The sequence below is a fragment of the Cannabis sativa genome, chromosome 7 (genome assembly GCF_029168945.1).
Source record: "Cannabis sativa cultivar Pink pepper isolate KNU-18-1 chromosome 7, ASM2916894v1, whole genome shotgun sequence".
Lineage (NCBI taxonomy): Eukaryota > Viridiplantae > Streptophyta > Magnoliopsida > Rosales > Cannabaceae > Cannabis > Cannabis sativa.
This window is the reverse complement of record NC_083607.1, coordinates 20,134,880-20,156,580: the sequence shown is the minus strand read 5'-3', so window position 1 is coordinate 20,156,580 and position 21,701 is coordinate 20,134,880.

The following is a 21,701-nucleotide window of genomic DNA, read 5'->3' as shown; positions in this document are numbered from 1 at the left end:
TTAAATGACAATATTATTTAATAATCTATTTTAGTTATTAAATAATTAGTTTCGGCATTTAAAAGGTTAGAATTGGAAAATTGGCGTTTTTGAGAAAATAGAGATAAAATTTGATAAAACTGCAAAATCAAGTGAGGCCCACTATAACACCATGGCCGGCCACTTATTGTTGGTTTTTCAAATTAATATTTTCATTATTTTAATGCCAAATAATTCCTAACCTAAACCTAGTAGTTGCCTATAAATAGAAAGTGATGGCTCAGTCGCAACACATGCTTTCATTAGTAATCTGACAGAAATTTCTCTCTTCAGAAAAACTGAGCCTTCCCCACTTTCTATACCTGGCCGAAACCCTCTCTCTTCTTTTCTCCTTCATCAATTTCGACCCTAGTGAAAGAGTAAGTGCCCACACACAGCAAGCAGTAACTCAATCATAGATTGGAAGACTGTGAAGGATCAAACTTGAAGAAGAAGGACATTCGGGCTCAGATCTTGATTATACTCTGCTATAGAAAGGATACAAGGATTAGAGATCTGAGTGGAAGGAGACATTAATTCTGCTGCATCAATGTAAGGTTTTCTTAACTTTATATGTGTTTAATTTATCATTTTAGAAAGTTCATATTTAGGGTGTTTAAACAACATACTTGTGAGTAGATCTAAGATCCTGGTAAAATAAATTTCCAACACAATGCTATGGTCTTATTCCGAAGGACTTTATCCTTTCTATCCAAGATCTGCACTGGCTATTCTTCGTAAGACATATCTGGCTGCAGTTCAAGGCTCTCATAACTGAGTATATGAGAGGGATCTGAAACGTACTTTCTCAACATAGAGACATGGAATACGTTGTGAACTACTGATAAAGCTGGAGGCAATGCTAACCGGTATGCCACTTGACCTATCTTCTCGAGAATCTCAAAAGGTCGTGTAAATCTAGGGCATAACTTGCCTCTTTTCCCGAAACGTTTGATCCCCTTCATTGGAGATACCCGTAAAAACACATGGTCCCCTACTCGGAACTCAACATCTCTGCGTTTCGGATCTGCGTAACTTTTCTGTCTACTCTGTGAGGCAAGCATTCTAGCTTTTATTTTCTCTATTGCCTCATTGGTCTGCTGCACTGACTCCGAACCTAAGTATTTCCTCTCCCCTGTCTCATCCCAGTGGATGGGAGATCTACACTTCCTACCGTATAACAGTTCATAGGGAGTCATCCCTATCGTACTCTGATAACTGTTGTTGTAAGAAAATTCTATCAACGGTAGGTATTTATTCCAAGAGCCTTCAAAATCCATAACACAGGCTCGTAACATGTCCTCCAATATCTGAATTGTCCTTTCGGACTGACCATCTGTCTGAGGATGGAATGCTATACTGAATTTTAGTTTTGTACCCATTGCTCATTGCAAACTCTGCCAAAACAATGAGGTGAACTTCGGATCTCTATCCGAAACTATAGACTTCGGTACCCCGTCAAATCTTACAATCTCTCTAACATACAATTCTGCCAACTGATCCACTGTAAAGGTTGTTGTGACAGGCAGAAAATGAGCAGATTTCGTGAATCGATCCACCACTACCTAGATGGAATCAAATAAGCCCGTGGTTCTAGGTAACCCAACCACGAAATCCATCGTGATATCTTCCCACTTCCATTCAGGTAGGGTTAAAGGCTGCAACAACCCTGCTGGTCTCTGATGTTCAGCCGTAATCTGCTGACAAGTGAGGCATCTCGCTACGAATTCTACCAAATTCTTCTTCATACCGCTCCACCAGAAGTACGGTTTAAGATCCTGGTACATCTTAGTGGTGCCGGGATGCAGAAAATAAGGGGTAGAATGAGCCTCTTCAAAGATCTCGTTCCTGAGTTCCACACTACTCGGAACGCAAACCCTAGCTTTATACAAAAGTATCCCGTTGTCTGACACTGAGAAATCCTTGGCTTGACCAGCCAATACCTCATCTCTGATTTTCACTAACTCTGGATCAGTCATCTGAGCGGCTTTAATTCTTTCCAACAGATCAGATTGCAGCGTCAAGTTGTGAAGCTGACCTACCACAAACTCGATGCTGGATCTAACCATGTCCTCTGCTAACTGAGGTGAGATCTGAATCATGCTAGCTACCTGCCCGGGACCCTTCCTGCTCAGGGCATCGGCCACTACATTGGCCTTCCCAGGGTGATAAAGAATCTCACAGTCGTAATCTTTTACTAACTCCAACCAACGCCTCTGTCTCATATTCAAATCTTTCTGAGTAAAGAAATACTTGAGACTTTTATCGGGAGGTATAAGCGATAACCCGATTGGCTTGCATCAGCACACACCCCAGACCCTGTTTGGATGCATCGCAATAGACTACAAATTTCTCGTTGTCTGAAGGCAAAGCTAGCACTAGAGCGGTAATCAATCTCTATTTCAGCTCCTGAAAACTAGCTTCGCACTTGTCTGACCAGACAAACCGCTGATTCTTCTTTGTAAGTTCGGTTAAGGGTGTAGAAATTTTAGAAAACCCTTCCACGAACCTACGATAATACCCGGCTAAACCCAAGAAGCTTCTAAGTTCTGTCACTGTCTTCGGTCTCGGCCAATCCCTGACGGATTCTATCTTCCCGGGATCCACCTTGATCCCATCTTTGCTAACGATGTGCCCTAAGAAGGACACCTGAGATAGCCAAAATTCACATTTCTTGAATTTGGCATAAAGCTTGTGTTCCCGAAGCCGCTGCAAAACCATCTGAAGATGTAACTCATGCTCCTCTTCAGATTGAGAGTACACAAGGATGTCGTCGATAAACACAATCACACAGATATCGAGGAAATCCTTGAATACTCTATTCATCAAATCCATAAACGCTGCAGGAGCATTGGTTAGTCCAAACGACATAACCAGGAATTCGTAATGTCCATACCTAGTACGGAAAGCCGTCTTCGGAATGTCCTCCGGTCGGATTTTCAACTGATGATAACCCGATCGGAGATCAATCTTGGAAAAGACCGTCTTCCCCTGGAGTTGATCGAACAAATCATCGATCCTAGGTAGTGGATATTTATTCTTCACTGTTAGCTTGTTTAATTCTCGATAATCGATACACATCCTCATAGTTCCATCCTTCTTTTTAACGAATAAAACCAGAGCTCCCCAGGGTGACACACTAGGCCGAATAAACCCTAAGTCAAGCAACCCCTGAAGCTGAATCTTTAATTCCTTAAGTTCAGCTGGAGCCATTCTATACGGAGCCTTGGAAACCGGTTCCACTCCTGGTGCCAAATCTATAACAAAATCAATCTCCCGCTGAGGTGGTCACCCTGGAAGTTCTTCGGGAAAAACATCTAGAAATTCCCGAACCACCTTGATGTCCTCTGGCCGAATGGTATCTGGCCGAGTGGTGTCCATCAACACGGCCAGAAACCCTAAACAACCGCCATGTAGTAACTCCTTAGCTGACATGGCCGAAATCACCGGGATCCGCGATCCCCGAACTGAACCAACAAACACAAATGGTTCTTCACTTTCCGGTTGGAAGATCACCATCTTCCTCTTGCAATCAATACTGGCTGAGTATTTAGATAGGAAATCCATTCCTAAAATAAATATCGAAATCTACTAGGCTCATCTCTATCAAGTCAGCACTTAACTCTCTACCATCTATTCTGATCGGCATAGACCTAATCCACCTTTTGGAGATAACTAACTCTCCGCCAGGTAATAGGGTTACAAACCCTGATTCATAACTATCACACGGTCTATCCAATTTACTAAAGATTCTGGCTGCCGCATAAGAATGTGTGGCCCTAGAATCAAACAGCACTGAGTAATATGAGTTATTAACCAAAAGCTGACCTGTTACAACTGATGGCGAACACTCGAGCTGGAGTGGGTCTCGCCGGAGCCCTAGGTGCCTCTGATCAGAGCTGGGGACAATCCCTCTTGTAATGTCCGGGCATGCCACACTGAAAGCATCCCTGACCTTTGCACTCACCCTGATAGTGCCTTTTGCAACTGGGACACTCAGGATAAGAAAACCGGGTCTTTGCACCACCCTGACGGCTACCTCTACTCTGGTTCCCCCGGAACCTCTTGTTCTGACTCGAGCCACCGGATGCAGTGGATGTTCTCCTCTTCTGATCCATGGCCGAACCACTACCTCCCCTGCTAAAGCCTGATGCAGGAGGTGTAGGAGCCCCGCCACTCACTGAAGTACTAGCCGACTCCGACATGATTTGACCCTACTGAGTTACCCTGGCTCCTGGTATTCCGCCTGGCGTCCATCTAGTCTGAACAGCCTGCGAAACCAAGAGTTGGCACATCAGGTCATGATCACAGAGAGCTTACTAATGCCGCTTAATTTGGAAATTAAAAACAAAACATGCGCCTATTCTACTATCAGGCTACTAACATGCTTTCTATCAGGCTTTTCTTATTTCAAAATAAATAATAAGCTACTAAAGCAATAAAAGCTTACTGAACCGTAGAACAAACTAACTGTTGATGATGATTGTACTGTTGGAAATTATTTTACCAGGATCTTAGATCTACACACAAGTATGTTTATTAACATCCTAAATATGAACTTTCTAAAACGATAAAATAAACACATATAAAGTTAAAGAAACCTTACATTGGGTGCAGCGGAATAATATGACTCCTTCCGTTCAGATATCTAGCCCTTGATTCCTTTCTGTAGCAGAGCATTATCAATATCTGAACCTGGATCTCTTTCTCTGAATCCTTGATGTTGAATCTCCTTTGCTGATGATCTTTCTTCACGATCTTCCTCACTATGATTGAGGTATCACTTGATGTGTGTGGGCACTACTCATACACTAAGGATTTCGAAATATTGAAGAAGAAGAGAGAGAAGGCTCAGTTTTTCTGAATTAGAAGAAGTGTTTTTCCTGAAGCCTTCACTATCTATTTATAGCATTCCACTAGGGTTAGATTTGAATTATATGGCATTAAAATAATGAAAAAATCAACTTAAAATAGCTACATAGGTGGCCGGCCATACACTTAGTGGATTGGGCCTTGCTTTTTGCAATTTTGCAATTTTAACACCTTTTGTATCTGATTTTCTCAAAAATACCAATTTCCTAATTCAACCATATAAATGCCAATTCTAACTATTTAATAACTATAAATAATTATTAAATAATATTGTCATTTATCATATTTATTAATTGAACCATACAAAGTATTATAATTAACAAATATGCCCCTAAACACTCTTTCTTTACAATTTCGCCCTTACTTAGTGAAAATTTCACAAATAGACATAGTCTAATTTGAGAATTGTAATTGATTAATCAAAATCAATTACATGAGTCTTACAAGCAATATTATCTCAACTAGTGGGGGGACCATGGGTCTATATAACCGAGCTTCCAATAAGTAGATCAAGAATTTAGCACTAAAATTCACTAACTTATTAATTCTTCGTTGAATCCACGCATAGAACTTAGAATTGCACTCTCAGTATATAGAATGCTATATATGTTCCACCATATAGACACATCATTAGTTATCCATTGTTATAATCCTAATGTGATCAATGATCCTCTATATGAATGATCTACACTGTAAAGGGATTGAATTACCGTTACACCCTACAATGTATTTATTGTTGGGTTTTATGCCCTAAATAAAACTCATTTCAATATAATCAGATTTACTTATTAATATAGATCAGAAATAACATTTAATGTTGCATGGTTCACATGATTTATTTCATGATTATATGTACATAATGTATAAATTCATTTGAAACCCTTTTCACATACTTGATCCTGTTTATTGTGTCGTCAACACATTGGAAAGTAAACATGACTATGTGAATAAAGTTTCCTAGATTTATCAGACACAGGGTTTTACTGATATGATAATCTACAACAAGAGTTTACTTGTATTTGGAGAAATACTATGTTCTTTCCAGAACATTGGTTAAAGTAAAGCTCAGGTTGGATGCATGGAGTATGCATCGGAAGGGACCGATATTGAACTTTGACTTAGATTTAATTAAACTTACCGTAAAATCTATTCAAGTCAATATCGCCTAGTTGATCCTAGATCAAATGATCTTAATCCTGTTATGATTAGGCTCAATCTTGAAAGGCTATTCGTGTTCCTTGAATTGTTAGTTAAGCCTACTTTTAGGTCAGGGTGATACGTACATTTTGGGAACACGGTAGTGCAATTGAGTGGGAGCGCTAGCATAAACATGGAATCTATAGCTTCTATCTGGCGAATAGTAAGCAAAGGATGATCTCATTCGAGCTTGACCAAACGAAAATAAATGGTGGAGATCTCATTTCACATAAGCTGAAATATCATTTATACGGGGTCAAGTGTTTTAAGGATAAAATACATAGTAGGGTGTTACGGTAATCTAATCCCTTTACTGTGTAGATCATTCATATAGAGGATCATTGATCACATTAGGATTATAACAATGGATAACTAATGATGTGTCTATATGGTGGAACATATAGAGCATTCTATATACTGAGAGTGCAATTCTAAGTTCTATGCGTGGATTCAACGAAGAATTAATAAGTTAGTGAATTTTAGTGCTAAATTCTTGATCTACTTATTGGAAGCTCGGTTATATAGACCCATGGTCCCCCCACTAGTTGAGATAATATTACTTGTAAGACTCATGTAATTGATTTTGATTAATCAATTATAATTCACAAATTAGACTATGTCTATTTGTGAAATTTTCACTAAGTAAGGGCGAAATTGTAAAGAAAGAGTTAATAGGGGCATATTTGTTAATTATGATACTTTGTATGGTTCAATTAATAAATATGATAAATGACAATATTATTTAATAATTATTTATAGTTATTAAATAGTTAGAATTGGCATTTAAATGGTTGAATTAGAAAATTGGCGTTTTTGAGAAAATCAGATGCAGAAAAGATAAAACTGCAAAATTGCAAAAAGTGAGGCCCAAATCCACTTGTATAGGGCCAGCCACTTTTGTAGGAAATTTAAACTGATTTTTTCATTATTTTAATGCCAAATAATTCAAACCTAACCCTAGTGGAATGCTATAAATAGATAGTGAAGGCTTTAGGAAATTTACACTTAAATTTCTATTTTTCCTTCAGAGAAAAACCTGAGCCTTTCTCTCTCCCTATCTTTAGCTGCCACTTCTTCTTTCTCTTCCCTCTTGAATTTCGAAATCCTTAGTGTATGAGTAGTGCCCACACACATCAAGTGATACCTCAATCATAGTGAGGAAGATTGTGAAGAAAGACTTTCAGCAAGAAGGAGGTTTCAGCATCAAAGATTCAGAGAAAGAGATCCAGGTTCAGATATTGATAATGCTCTGCTACAGAAAGGAATCAAGGGCTAGATATCTGAACGGAAGGAGTCATTATATTCCGCTGCACCCAATGTAAGGTTTCTTAAACTTTATATGTGTTTAATTTATCGTTTTAGAAAGTTCTTATTTAGGATGTTAATAAACATACTTGTGAGTAGATCTAAGATCCTGGTAAAATAATTTCCAACAACTGGCCTCAGAGCCATGGTAATTGATTTACTTGCAAGAAATTTAGACTTTATTGTTTGTATGTTCTTTGGATGGTATCATGTTGTATTGAGTGTTATTTGATGATTGATTGATGTTTGTAAAATTTTCGTGAAATATAATTGCGATTTTATCTCTGGAATTATTTTTATTGGATAGTATGGAAAAAATTAAGCAAGTTAGCCTTTTACAGAACTTAATTTGGATTTTATTTGAATTAGTTATGATTTTTTGAAGATTTGAAAAAAATCGGGGCTGTGCTGATATTTTCCTGCGATCACAAATCTGTCCGTACAGTTCACATTTTTTTTTTGTTTTTCTTCGATTTTTCATGCTTTTTCATGGAATTAACTTCCGATTTTTGGTATAGTTTTGTATTTATACTATTACTATTCCTAATTCAATTCTAATTATCATTTTGAATTAATTTAATATTTTTCAAATTTAATTCAAGATATTAGTGTAATTTGAATTTGAATAGAATTAGTATCTATCTTCTTGCTTAAAAAATCTATCTTATTTTAAAATTTGATTATATCTTATCTTATTTTAAATTTAAAAATAAGATATTTATAATCATGTAATTTTTAAATGATATAAGATATTTTGCTAATTTTTTAAATTTTGTTATTTTATTTATTTAAATTACATTTAAAATTTGAAAAAGATATTTATTTATCTTTTCTAATTTTTTATTTAATTTTTATTTATAAAATAACATTTAAAATTTAAAAGTAGTTAGCAAATTTTTGAAATGATATTTAGGTTGGTTGAAACCTAATTTTTCAAAAATTGTAGGTTTAATTTTAAATTTAAATTTTTTTTAAATTTTCGAATTTTTTTTAATTTTTTTTTTAATTTTCGAAAATTAATAATTTAATTTAAAATTAAATAAATCCTACATCCAACTATCCAGCTAACCTTGTTGCAGAAGTATGTGTTTTAGCTTGTTTGTAAGTTTTCAAAACCTATTATTACTTGATTGCAAATAGCCATGGTTACTTTTTGCCAGATCTAATGATCTGATGGCTCCCTTGGTCAAGTTAATAATTTGTAACAGGTATATTTACAATCTTCTTTCATCTGTGTATGACCTAGCAACATGATAGGACCCATCCAAAGTGTGTCTGTGTGAGCCTATGTGTTTAATTTGATTATAGATACATATAGGTTGTTGTTGCTAAAATAAATTATCATAGTTCTTGATAGAATTTATTTAGGCCCATTTAGTTTTTGGGCCTATTCAATTAATAACAGTTGTTCTTATTAAGGTTAAATTCCTCTCTTTTGGGCCTTGTGTGAGAGTTGGGAGCCATAGAAGTGGGTACGACATACTGAACCCAGCACCCCCTCACATGAACCACCCCAATTGTGAAGGCCCATTTGCCTGATTTGAACAACTGTACTAGGTTAATTACACTAGTTTAACCTAATAAAATTGATTAGCAACATAATTAATTTCATTTATTTTGAAATTAATTTAAGAAAATTATAGTTTAAAGAATTCTTTATTCTAAGCTAAACTATATGTATTTTCTTGTATTTAATTAAATATAGAATTATAACCATCTAGATTCTTTCTCGAACTTAATTTAAATTTTTCATTAAATATTCTTATTTAAGTTGATATTTAGTTATCTACAACTAACCAACTTAAATCTGAATATCTTTTGAATTTCAAATTTCAAAATTAAGTTGAGGAATTTTAGGCATTGGTTATTAAGATTCTTTAGATATTTTTTAAGTTAATATCTTTTCGAATATTAACTTAAAATGGAATATTTTCAAATTAAGTGGTTACAACTTAATTTTTGATATTTAATTAAATTTAAATTTGAAAAATATTTAAGTTCTAGATTTTTTCTAATACAACTTAAATTAGATATTTTTTTCAAATTTTGTGGAAAAGATACTTAGTCAAATAAGATATTTTCTAGATACTGTAGTTATTTCTAGACTAGTTATTATTTCTAATATTAAATAGGAAAATATTGTACATTGTGAAATTAATTATTTATATAATTAATTTTGGTACAATTTATTTTAAGTATATTTTTCCTAGTATTAAACTAGAGACTAATAATTAAGCCTTCTCTACACTTAATTATTTATTTCTTGAATTTAATACATTTAATTAATTTGAAAATTGAATATCTAAGTTGATTTTTATCATCATACTTAAATATTTCTTTTTCATGACATTTAATTAAATAGAAAATTATTTTTAGTTGAAATTTATTTTTTCAACTAAATTTAAATAATTTTCAAAATATATTTTTTCTTTATTTTATTAATCAATTTTCGAAATTGCATTTCTTAAATGCTAGAATTTCGAATTTTATCTTGAAAAATAGATTAAGTTGTAAATTAATTATTTATTTTAATTAATTCTTGGATCAACTTAAATCAATGATTTTTTCATTTATTGATTAATTTAAAATAAATTGAATTAAAGTATATTATTAGAAATTGAATTAATTAGTCAAAGGAAAATCAAGATAGATGATATTTTTGCTTGAAGTATTTTTCTAGTGTATTTAATTAAATAGAAAATTAATATTTAAGTTGATTTTCATCATCATACTTAAATATTTGAAATTTTTCTTATATATTTAATTAAATAGGAAAATTATATTTTTTTGTTGTAAATTAATTTTATTAATTAATTTTCGGCCAACATTAAATTAGAATAATTTTTCTAGGATTAATTTTTTATTTTAACATGCATTTTCGAAAATTTTATTCTTAAATACTTTAATTTTTCGAAATGCAATATATATTTATAGAAAATTAAATTTGAGTTGTCAATTGATTTATATTAATTTTGTAACAACTTAAATTGAATATTTTTCTAAATATTTATTGGAAATTATTACTAAGATAGAAATAATTCATGTTATTTTCATATCCATCTAAGTAAAATTTATAAATATTAAATTAAAATTTATATTTAGAATTTTTCATTCTAAATTGGAAATTTTAAATAAATATATATTTAAAATAAATAAATTAAATAAAGAGAATCAAAGAAAATACAACTCACTTTAAATAATGAGCTTGATTATTATTAAGATATTCGATCTCCATTGTTGGTCTTACAAAAGTTAAATGTTTTCAATATAACCTCGAGACGCTAGACTTCGTCCCCCTATGGATGGTTATTCGTTGAACGCATTTAACACCGTAAGATTTCATTTGATAAGTGTTTTGTGAGTTTTCGTCTCTATTTAGACTCTCCCCTACGGTGACTACTTAGAGATAAACTCATAAAACATGAAACAATGGTGGAAGCTCATAAAATGAGAATAACCTTGACTCTCGCCTACCGGGACAACGTTGGATTCTTGTTTTGATCGAATAAAAGGTTGCTAGAATGGTTTCTATTTTAGATGAGCTGACAACTCTATTCAATAAATGATGCTTTGACTCTCGCCTACCGGGACACTGTATCAGTTTGTTGAAAACCTTGGAAATTATTTAGGATTGTATGTTTTAGTATTTTCACTAGTCATTCCTACTTGCTATATGTTTATAATTTCTGAATTGTGTATGAATTTATATTGAACCATGTTATTTTCTATTATTAAGTTGTAGTTTAATTTCGAATGTTCATTGTTGGTCTAACATGTTTGTTTTTCTAATGAGATAAATCCCTAATGGATTTTCACCATTAGACATACATAATAGTGTAAGATCTCGAAAGATAAATATTGTATATGCAACATCTAGCTGTTCATCAATTGATGACACCTTAGACTAGTATTTTTACAATATGAAACAAGAAGATTACATAAATAAGATTACTTTGTCTTTCGCTAATCGAAGCATCGTTGGATTCTTATTTATAAACGAAATTATCCTAATTCCTCTTAGCTTATTCATTTCGAATTAGCTCAATAATATATCATTGGATGAATGGTCTATAAATCATTTCATGTCATTCTATATTTTCTCTTAAGAAAATTAAATAACGCTTATGATTATAATCCCGAAATTCTATTCCCAATTGATATAAATCTTCAATCTTAGAAATCTCCTACTTGTATGGGCAAATCTGACTTAGAGTTAAATTAATAGTGGTGGTCCAAGATAGAATTACTCATAATATTTTGTTAAATTTAAGTCTTTGACTTTAATTTTAAAATCCAAACAGAAATTTTCTTATATTTCTATTTCCAGAATACAATACAGTTACACTTTCTCAAGTGTTTAATATCCATCTTCTATTAATGGATTAAAACTGTATGGAATATGAGTTAGGTATTCTGTGACCAGGATCCACTTGCAGTATTCTAAGAACTCTTTGATGTAACTAAACCTATGTCATCATAGACACTACCACATTTTTTTTAATCTATGGCATTTGTATCTTGTTCATAGTGGATCTGACAAGATCAATCTCTGCAAAGAGTTAATATGCCTATATCCACTGAAAGTAGTTCATCTCATTCGCAGATGGATGTACATTCAGGGGTGGATATGAGTTTTTCGTTGTATTCTTAAAACGATCACTCTAGATTATACCTTATGCAAAGAAATTTGAAATGTTTGAAAAATTTCATTAATTTCTAGCAATGGTTAAAACCATTAAGGTAAGTGGTTAAAGATCTTGCGAACTGATAGGGGTGGAGAAATAGTTAGTAGATATGCAGTTCAAAGATCATTAAATTGATTTTTGAATTATATCCAAACTTACCTCCCCATAAATTTTGAGTTGCATGTTGATGATTAGTTACTAGTCGTTGCCTAATTCCTTCTATGGTAATACAATTTCAGAATGATGTAATGGTTGTATACTTAATGTAAATCATTACTAGATTAATGGATGACCTAATCAAAATCTTAAGAAAAGCTAGAACTGTTAACCATGGTTTGTTAGCTATTCTAAGTGATTAGGGGTGGACCATCCCATTGTCAATAGATAAGAAAGTGTTTGTTCAAACAAATACTACTTTTCTAAGATAATGACTAAGTCTGAAAACAAGTAGCAAATAAAGGAGATATTTAATTCTTGATTCCAAAAGTGTTCTATCATCTTATATAACATATGATGATCCCACTGCCTCTGTTGTCTTGTCACAACCGAAGAGATCAATACCATTTAGTTTTCTTAGACATAATTCACGGTGCCTTGTCGTAGTGGGAGAGTTTCTAGGAACTCACCTTCTTATGACTTGGGAGACACTAGTGATTAAAATCCATTGTGAGTTTAAACAAGTAATGGATTGTCAAGATAAGAAACTAAGAAGAAAGCCAATAGAACTATGGTTTAATCCATTCACATGGAATAACCTAAAGTTTTCTATTACAAGGACATAAAAGGAAATTTTAGTTAATAAGTCTATTCTATGGACTTAACAAACTTCCTGTTCCTAGTATTATAGGTTTGAGTTTATCTAAACCTATGGCTTGTGGTATACCTGGTAATTACTTACTCTAATGCAAGCAACTTACTTTAGTAAGATGCTGAAGCGTTTTCTTTCTAATGGCAATCTATAAAAGCTTCACAACTTCTTAGGTATAGATTTTATTTATCTAAGGAAAAGTCTCAACTATTCCAGAAAAGATAAAGCCATGAAAGAATTTCTTAAATCAACAGTGAGAGGTCTTAGATATGCTTTTGTATGCCTTAGACCAGACACCTGCTGTTGAGTGGGAGTAATGAGTAGGTATCAGATTAATCCAGGAGAAGAACATTGGAAGACAATCAAGTAAATCCTAAGATTAAGAAGAGGAACTATATGTTAGTCTATAAGAGTGTGTTTAAAACTCTTAGACTACACCACATCAGATTTCGAAATTTGCCTTTGTGCTAGAAAATCTTTCTGATAAGATGGTGGTTACTCTGGGGGTGGAATAGTGATTTTGGAGAAGTGTAAAAACCTATCTGAAGTCTCTAGGTCTACCAGGAAGGGACTGAATGTTAAAGTTGCAGGAAAGGTACTTATTCAGTCTAAGGAAAGTTCTATACATTTTTGGCATCATTCCAAATTGCCTTAAACTACTAGTGTTAATTTCCTGATTAACCAAAAGTAGTTGCCAAAGGTATAGAATCCAGTATCCCAAGAGAGTAGACATATAGAGAGGAATTTCACATTATCAATGATTTTGTGATTAAAGGGAGAGTAATAGTGGAGAAAAGGTTGTGGTTAATTCAACCTTTCAGATCCTATTACGAGGAGTTTACTACTACTACACTTGATTTGTATATCAAGGTGTTGAGATTATTTGAAACACACTTTTTGTTTTATATTAGTGCAAGTGGGAGTTTGTTGGGTTTTATGCCCTAAATAAAACTCATTTCAATATAATCAGATTTACTTATTAATATAGATCAGAAATAACATTTAATGTTGCATGGTTCACATGATTTATTTCATGATTATATGTACATAATGTATAAATTCATTTGAAACCCTTTTCACATACTTGATCCTGTTTATTGTGTCGTCAACACATTGGAAAGTAAACATGACTATGTGAATAAAGTTTCCTAGATTTATCAGACACAGGGTTTTACTGATATGATAATTTACAACAAGAGTTTACTTGTATTTGGAGAAATACTATGTTCTTTCCAGAACATTAGTTAAAGTAAAGCTCAGGTTGGATGCATGGAGTATGCATCGGAAGGGACCGATATTGAACTTTGACTTAGATTTAATTAAACTTACCGTAAAATCTATTCAAGTCAATATGGCCTAGTTGATCCTAGATCAAATGATCTTAATCCTGTTATGATTAGGCTCAATCTTGAAAGGCTATTCGTGTTCCTTGAATTGTTAGTTAAGCCTACTTTTAGGTCAGGGTGATACGTACATTTTGGGAACACGGTAGTGCAATTGAGTGGGAGCGCTAGCATAAACATGGAATCTATAGCTTCTATCTGGCGAATAGTAAGCAAAGGATGATCTCATTCGAGCTTGACCAAACGAAAATAAATGGTGGAGATCTCATTTCACATAAGCTGAAATATCATTTATACGGGGTCAAGTGTTTTAAGGATAAAATACATAGTAGGGTGTTACGGTAATCTAATCCCTTTACTGTGTAGATCATTCATATAGAGGATCATTGATCACATTAGGATTATAACAATGGATAACTAATGATGTGTCTATATGGTGGAACATATAGAGCATTCTATATACTGAGAGTGCAATTCTAAGTTCTATGCGTGGATTCAACGAAGAATTAATAAGTTAGTGAATTTTAGTGCTAAATTCTTGATCTACTTATTGGAAGCTCGGTTATATAGACCCATGGTCCCCCCACTAGTTGAGATAATATTACTTGTAAGACTCATGTAATTGATTTTGATTAATCAATTATAATTCACAAATTAGACTGTCTATTTGTGAAATTTTCACTAAGTAAGGGCGAAATTGTAAAGAAAGAGTTAATAGGGGCATATTTGTTAATTATGATACTTTGTATGGTTCAATTAATAAATATGATAAATGACAATATTATTTAATAATTATTTATAGTTATTAAATAGTTAGAATTGGCTTTTAAATGGTTGAATTAGAAAATTGGCATTTTTGAGAAAATCAGATGCAGAAAAGATAAAACTGCAAAATTGCAAAAAGTGAGGCCCAAATCCACTTGTATAGGGCCAGCCACTTTTGTAGGAAATTTAAACTGATTTTTTCATTATTTTAATGCCAAATAATTCAAACCTAACCCTAGTGGAATGCTATAAATAGATAGTGAAGGCTTTAGGAAATTTACACTTAAATTTCTATTTTTCCTTCAGAGAAAAACCTGAGCCTTTCTCTCTCCCTATCTTTAGCTGCCACTTCTTCTTTCTCTTCCCTCTTGAATTTCGAAATCCTTAGTGTATGAGTAGTGCCCACACACATCAAGTGATACCTCAATCATAGTGAGGAAGATTGTGAAGAAAGACTTTCAGCAAGAAGGAGGTTTCAGCATCAAAGATTCAGAGAAAGAGATCCAGGTTCAGATATTGATAATGCTCTGCTACAGAAAGGAATCAAGGGCTAGATATCTGAACGGAAGGAGTCATTATATTCCGCTGCACCCAATGTAAGGTTTCTTAAACTTTATATGTGTTTAATTTATCGTTTTAGAAAGTTCTTATTTAGGATGTTAATAAACATACTTGTGAGTAGATCTAAGATCCTGGTAAAATAATTTCCAACATTTATTCCTTAAAACACTTGACCCCGTATAAATGATATTTCAGCTTATGTGAAATGAGTACTCCACCATTTATGTTCGTTTGGTCAAGCTCGAAGGAGATCATCCTTTGCTTACTATTCGCCAGATAGAAGCTATAGATTCCATGTTTATGCTAGCGCTCCCACTCAATTGCACTACCGTGTTCCCAAAAAGTACGTATCACCCTGACCAAAAGGTAGGCTTAACTAACAATTCAAGGAACACAAATAGCCTTTCAAGATTGAGCCTAATCATAACAGGATTAAGATCATTTGATCTAGGATCAACTAGGCGATATTGACTTGAATAGATTTTACGGTATGTTTAATTAAATCTAAGTCAAAGTTCAATATCGGTCCCTTCCGATGCATACTCCATGCATCCAACCTGAGCTTTACTTTAACCAATGCTCTGGAAAGAACATAGCACTTCTCCAAATGCAAATAAACTCTGTTGTAGATTATCATATCAGTAAAACCCTGTGTCTGATAAATCTAGGAAACTTTATTCACATAGTCATGTTTACTTTCCAATGTGTTGACGGCACAATAAACAGGATCAAGTATGTGAAAAGGGTTTCAGATGAATTTATACATTATGTACATATAATCATAAAATAAATCGTGTGAACCATGCAACATTAAATGTTATTTCTGATCTATATTAATAAGTAAATCTGATTATATTGAAATGAGTTTTATTTAGGGCATAAAACCCAACAAACTCCCACTTGCACTAATATAAAACAAAAAGTGCGTTTCAAATAACCTCAACACCTTGATATACAAATCAAGTGTAGTAGTAGTAAACTCCTCGTAATAGGATCTGAATGGTTGAATTAACCACAACCTTTTCTCCACCATTACTCTTCCTTAATCGCAAAATCATTGATAATGTGAAATTCCTCTCTATATGTCTACTCTCTTGAGATACTGGATTCTATATCTTTGGCAACTACTTTTGGTTAATCACGAAATTAACACTAGTAGTTTAAGGCAATTTGGAATGGTGCCAAAGATGTATAGAACTTTCCTTAGACTGAATAAGTACCTTTCCTGCAGCTTTAACATTCAGTCTCTCTCTGGTAGACCTAGAGACTTCAGATAGGTTTTTACACTTCTCTAAAATCACTATTCCATCCCCAGAGTAACCACCATCTTATCAGAAATATTTACTAGCACATAGGCAAATTTCGAAATCTGATATGGTGTAGTCTAAGAGTTTTAAACACACCCTTATAGACTAACATATAGTTCCTCTTCTTAATCTTAAAATTTACTTGATTGTCTTCCAATGTTCTTCTCCTGGATTAATCTGATACCTACTCATTACTCCCACTCAACAACAGGTGTCTGGTCTAAGGCATACCAAAGCATATCTAAGACCTCTCACTGTTGATATAAGAAATTCTTTCATGGCTTTATCTTTTCTGGAATAGTTAAGACTTTTCCTTAGATAAATAAAATCTATACCTAAGAAGTTGTGAAGCTTCTATAGATTGCCATTAGAAAGAAAATGCTTCATCATCTTACTAAAATAAGTTGCTTGCATTACAGTAAGTAATTACCAGGTATACCACAAGCCATGGGTTTAGATAAACTCAAACCTATAATACTAGGAACAGGAAGTTTTGTTAAGTCCATTGAATAGACTTATTAACGAAAATTTCCTTTTATGTCCTTGTAATAGAAAACTTTAGGTTATTCTATGTGAATGGATTATACCATAGTTCTATTGGCTTTCTTCTTAGTTTCTTATCTTGACAATCCATTACTTGTTTAAACTAACAATGGATTTTAATCACTAGTGTCTCCCAAGTCATAAGAAGGTGAGTTCCTAGAAACTCTCCCACTACGACAAGGTACCGTGAATTATGTCGAAGAAAACTAAATGGTATTAACCTCTTTGGTTGTGACAAGACAACAGAGGCAGTGGGATCATCATACGTTATATAAGATGATAGAACACTTTTGGAATCAAGAAATAAATATCTCCTTTATTTGCTACTTGTTTTCAGACTTAGTTATTATCTTAGAAAAGTAGTATTTGTTTGAACAAACACTTTCTTATCTATTGACAATGGGATGGTCCACCCCTAATCACTTAGAATAGCTAACAAACCATGGTTAACAGTTCTAGCTTTTCTTAAGATTTTGATTAGGTCATCCATGAATCTAGTAATGATTTACATTAAGTATACAACCATTACATCATTCTGAAATTGTATTACCATAGAAGGAATTAGGCAACGACTAGTAACTAATTATCAACATGCAACTCGAAATTTCTGAGGATGTAAGTTGGGATATAATTCAAAAATCAATTTAATGATCTTTGAACTGCATATCAACTAACTATTTCTCCACCCCTATCAATTCGCAAGATCTTTAACCACTTACCTTAATGGTTTTAACCATTGCTAGAAATTTAAGAAATTTTTCAAACATTTCAAATTTCTTTGCATAAGGTATAATCTAGAGTGATCGTTTTAAGAATACAACGAAAAACTCATATCCACCCCTAAATGTACATCCATCTGCGAATGAGATGAACTACTTTCAGTGGATATAGGCATATAAACTCTTTGCAGAGATTGATCTTGTCAAATCCACTATGAACAAGATACAAATGCCATAGATTAAGAAAAATGTGGTAGTGTCTATGATTACATAGGTTTAGTTACATCAAAGAGTTCTTAGAATACTGCAAGTGGATCCTGGTCACAGAATACCTAACTCATATTCCATACAGTTTTAATCCAATAATAGAAGATGGATATTAAACACTTGAGAAAGTGTAACTGTATTGTATTCTGGAATTAGAAATATAAGAAAATTTCTGTTTGGATTCTAAAATTAAAGTCAAAGACTTAAATTCAACCAAATATAATGAGTAATTCTTTCTTGGACCACCACTACTAATACAAACTCTAAGTCAGATTTGCCCATACAAGTAGGAGATTTCTAAGATTGAGGATTTATATCAATTGGGAATAGAATTTCGGGATTATAATCATAAGCGTCATTTAATTTCTTAAGAGAAAATATAATGACATGAAATGATTTATAGACCATTCATCCAATGATATATTATGGAGCTAATTCGAAATGAATAAGCTAAGAGGAATTAGGATAATTTCGTTTATAAATAAGAATCCAACGATGCTTCGATTAGCGACAGACAAAGTAATCTTATTTATGTAATCTTCTTGTTTCATATTGTTAAAATTCTAGTCTAAGGTGTCATCAATTGATGAACAGCTAGATGTTACATATACAATATTTATCTTTCGAGATCTTACACTATTATGTATGTCTAATGGTGAAAATCCATTAGGGATTTATCTCATTAGAAAAACAAACATGTTAGACCAACAATGAAGATTCGAAATTAAACTACAACTTAATAACAGAAAATAACATGGTTCAATATAAATTCATACACAATTCAGAAATTATAAGCATATAGCAATTAGGAATGACAAGTGAAAATACTAAAACATACAATCCTAAATAATTTCCAAGGTTTTTCAACAAACTGATACAGTGTCCCGTTTAGGCGAGAGTCAAAGCATCATCCATTGAATAGAGTTGTCAGCTCATCTAAAATGATAACCATTCTAGCAACCTTTTATTCGATCAAGATTGGAATTCAGCGTTGTCCCGTTTAGGCGAGAGTCAAGGCAATTCTATCTTATGAGCTTCCAGCATTGTTTCATAATTTGCAAGTCAAGTATGGTCACCACCATTAGGGTGATCCATACCATACAAAACACTTACAAACTACTTATCATGCGAGGTTAAACGGTGCGAAATTGCTAATGAACGTTCCTCCATTAGGGAGGATTACTCACTAAAACAAACGCGGTGTAAAACCCACAATGGAGATCGAATGTCTTAATAATAATCAAGCTCATTATTTAAAGTGAGTTGTATTTTTTTTGATTCTCTTTATTTAATTTATTTATTTTAAATATATATTTATTTAAAATTTCCAATTTAGAATGAAAAATTCTAAATATAAATTTTAATTTAATATTTATAAATTTTACTTAGATGGATATGAAAATAACATGAATTATTTCCATCTTAGTAATAATTTCCAATAAATATTTAGAAAAATATTCAATTTAAGTTGTTACAAAATTAATTTAAATTAATTTACAACTCAAATTTAATTTTCTATAAATATATATTGCATTTCAAAAAATTAAAGTATATAAGAATACAATTTTCGAAAAATGCATATTAAAATAAAAAATTAATCCTGGAAAAATTATTCTAATTTAATGTTGGCCCAAAATTAATTAATAAAATTAATTTACAACAAAAAATATAATTTTCCTATTTAATTAAATATATAAGAAAAATTTCAAATATTTAAGTATGATGATGAAAATCAACTTAAATATTAATTTTCTATTTAATTAAATACACTAGAAAAATACTTCAAGCAAAAATATCACCTATCTAGATTTTCCTTTGACTAATTAATTCAATTTCTAATAATATACTTTAATTCAATTTATTTTAAATTAATCAATAAATGAAAAAATCATTGATTTAAGTTGATCCAAGAATTAATTAAAATAAATAATTAATTTACAACTTAATCTATTTTTCAAGATAAAATTCGAAATTCTAGCATTTAAGAAATGCAATTTCGAAAATTGATTAATAAAATAAAGAAAAAATATATTTTGAAAATTATTTAAATTTAGTTGAAAAAATAAATTTCAACTAAAAATAATTTTCTATTTAATTAAATGTCATGAAAAAGAAATATTTAAGTATGATGATGAAAATCAACTTAGATATTTAATTTTTAAATTAATTAAATGTATTAAATTCAAGAAATAAATAATTAAGTGTAGAGAAGGCTTAATTATTAATTTCTAGTTTAATACTAGGAAAAATATACTTAAAATAAATTGTACCAAAATTAATTTTATAATTAATTTCACAATTTATAATATGTTCCTATTTAATATTAGAAATAATAAGTAGTCTAGAAATAACTATCTAGAAAATATCTTATTTGACTAAGTATCTTTTCCACAAAATTTGAAAAAATATCTAATTTAAGTTGTATTAGAAAAAATCTAGAACTTAAATATTTTTCAAATTTTAATTTAATTAAATATCAAAAATTAAGTTGTAACCACTTAATTTGAAAATATTCCATTTTAAGTTAATATTCGAAAAGATATTAACTTGAAAAATATCTAAAGAATCTTAATAACCAATGCCTAAAATTCCTCAACTTAATTTTGAAATTTTGAATTCAAAAGATATTCAGACTTAAGTTGGTTAGTTGAAGATAACTAAATATCAACTTAAATAGGAATATTTAATGAAAAATTTAAATTAAGTTCCAGAAAGAATCTAGATGGTTATAATTCTATATTTAATTAAATAGAAGAAAATACATATAGTTTAGCTTAGAATATAAAATTCTTTAAACTATGATTTTCTAAATTAATTTCAAAAATAAATGAAATTAATTATGTTCCTAATCAATTTTAATTAGGTTAAACTAGTGTAATTAACCTAGTACAGTCATTCAAATCAGGCAAATGGGCCTTCACAATTGGGGTGGTTTGTGTGAGGGGGTGCTGGGTTCAGTATGTCGTACCCACTTCTATGGCTCCCGACTCTCACACAAGGCCCAAAAGAGAGGAATTTAACCTTAATAAGAACAACTGTTATTAATTGAATAGGCCCAAAAACTAAATGGGCCTAAATAAATTCTATCAATAACTATGATAATTTATTTTAGCAACAACAACCTATATGTATCTATAATCAAATTAAACACATAGGCTCACACAGGCACACTTTGGATGGGTCCTATCATGTTGCTAGGTCATACACAGATGAAAGAAGATTGTAAATATACCTGTTACAAATTATTATCTTGACCAAGGGAGCCATCAGATCATTAGATCTGGCAAAAGGTAACCATGGCTATTTGCAAT